This window comes from Limulus polyphemus, unplaced genomic scaffold, assembly GCF_000517525.1.
Source record: "Limulus polyphemus unplaced genomic scaffold, Limulus_polyphemus-2.1.2 Scaffold4670, whole genome shotgun sequence".
In the NCBI taxonomy this organism is placed as follows: Eukaryota; Metazoa; Arthropoda; class Merostomata; order Xiphosura; family Limulidae; genus Limulus; species Limulus polyphemus.
The window spans coordinates 28,532-30,162 of record NW_013670280.1 but is presented as its reverse complement, the minus strand read 5'-3'; the positions used below and the strand labels follow the sequence as shown (position 1 = coordinate 30,162).

General features: G+C 32.1%; 1 pseudogene; it reads left to right on the top strand.

Moving 5' to 3' along the window:
* The window catches only part of LOC106471515, a 46,153-nt pseudogene that overhangs the window by 17,570 nt on the left and 26,952 nt on the right, over window positions 1-1,631 (top strand).

The following is a 1,631-nucleotide window of genomic DNA, read 5'->3' as shown; positions in this document are numbered from 1 at the left end:
GTAATGAAGAAAAACTTTAATATAAGGTTAACATAACCTGATGATGACAAAACCTTGTCGCAACATTGTTATGTTAAACTTATATTAAAGTTTTTCTTCATTACCCACTCAAGCCATCTCCAGCCATTATGATTCCTGAGATTGTTACCTAGTGCTCAATTCAACTTGTATCACAAAAAGGAAAAAAAATCAGACTGGTTTTCTGATTCCTTTTATGATTAGTATGCAGAACATAGTTGAACAAATCTTGATCTGTCAAGCCCCCTCCCCCCATCATGGGAAGATAATTATAATTCTTACGTAAAAATAATGTTATGAAAGTAATTAATAAAAGTTGTTTTTATCTTGTGTTTTATTTTTAATTGACAGTCTCAGCTAAATTCAATCCAGAATGAACTGCAGCAGCTGAAGGATCACAGTGTCCACCAACGGAAACGAGTTACTGAGATGTTGTCTAATCTCTTAAAGGATTTGGGGGAAGTTGGGGGCATCCTTGGTGGAAACACAACAGATATGAAGGTAAGTACCCCATCTGTCTTTAAACAAGTTTCAATAAGGTTATGAATTCAGAGCAAATACCTCACTGTGCAATATTGTGTTTGATGAATTAGTGATTATACATTCATCTCATTCCTTTCTTTATATACAGATAGCACTGACCCCAGTACAATGGTAAGAAAGTATGTATTGTAATACTTCAGACAGAGAAGCAGGGAGATTAGTGAAATTTGATAAGTTATTAATTTTCAGACTTATTAGTTAATTACGTTCAACTAATCAGTTAGTCTCTTAAGACTAATCTTGCAATTTCAGCTTCTTTCTTCATCTTTTTTCATACTATCCTTTATTTAATATGATGAACATCTCCAGGTACAACAACTGAGGGTTAGGTTACTTTTTGTACATGAGAATATAATACACATGATGTTGTATGAAACCTGTAATAAACACAGTTACTGTTCTTCAGGTTTCTGCATACACATTTTCAGAAGAGTACTAAAACTACTGTAACTTTGTTTCTGAATATAAACATTACTTTGTGACATTGATTATGAATTGGAAAAATAAAACTTTCTCAGGTCTGTATTAGACAATATCTTTGTACTTGTCCTTTAACTCTCTCTAGTTAAACAACTAAAGGTGTTACGTATTGTTACTGTTATTGGTCCATGTCTATAGTTAAACAACTAAAGGAATCACATATTGTTACTGTTATTGGTCTATGTCTATAGTTAAACAACTAAAGGTGTTACATATTGTTACTGTTATTGGTCCATGTCTGTAGTTAAACAACTAAAGGTATCACATATTGTTACTGTTATTGGTCCATGTCTATAGTTAAACAACTAAAGGTGTTACATATTGTTACTGTTATTGGTCCATGTCTGTAGTTAAACAACTAAAGGTGTTACATATTGTTAGACTGTTATTGGTCCATGTCTATAGTTAAACAACTAAAGGTAGCACATATTGTTACTGTTATTGGTCCATGTCTATAGTTAAACAACTAAAGGTGTTACATATTGTTACTGTTATTGGTCCATGTCTGTAGTTAAACAACTAAAGGTATCACATATTGTTACTGTTATTGGTCCATGTCTATAGTTAAACAACTAAAGGTGTTACATATT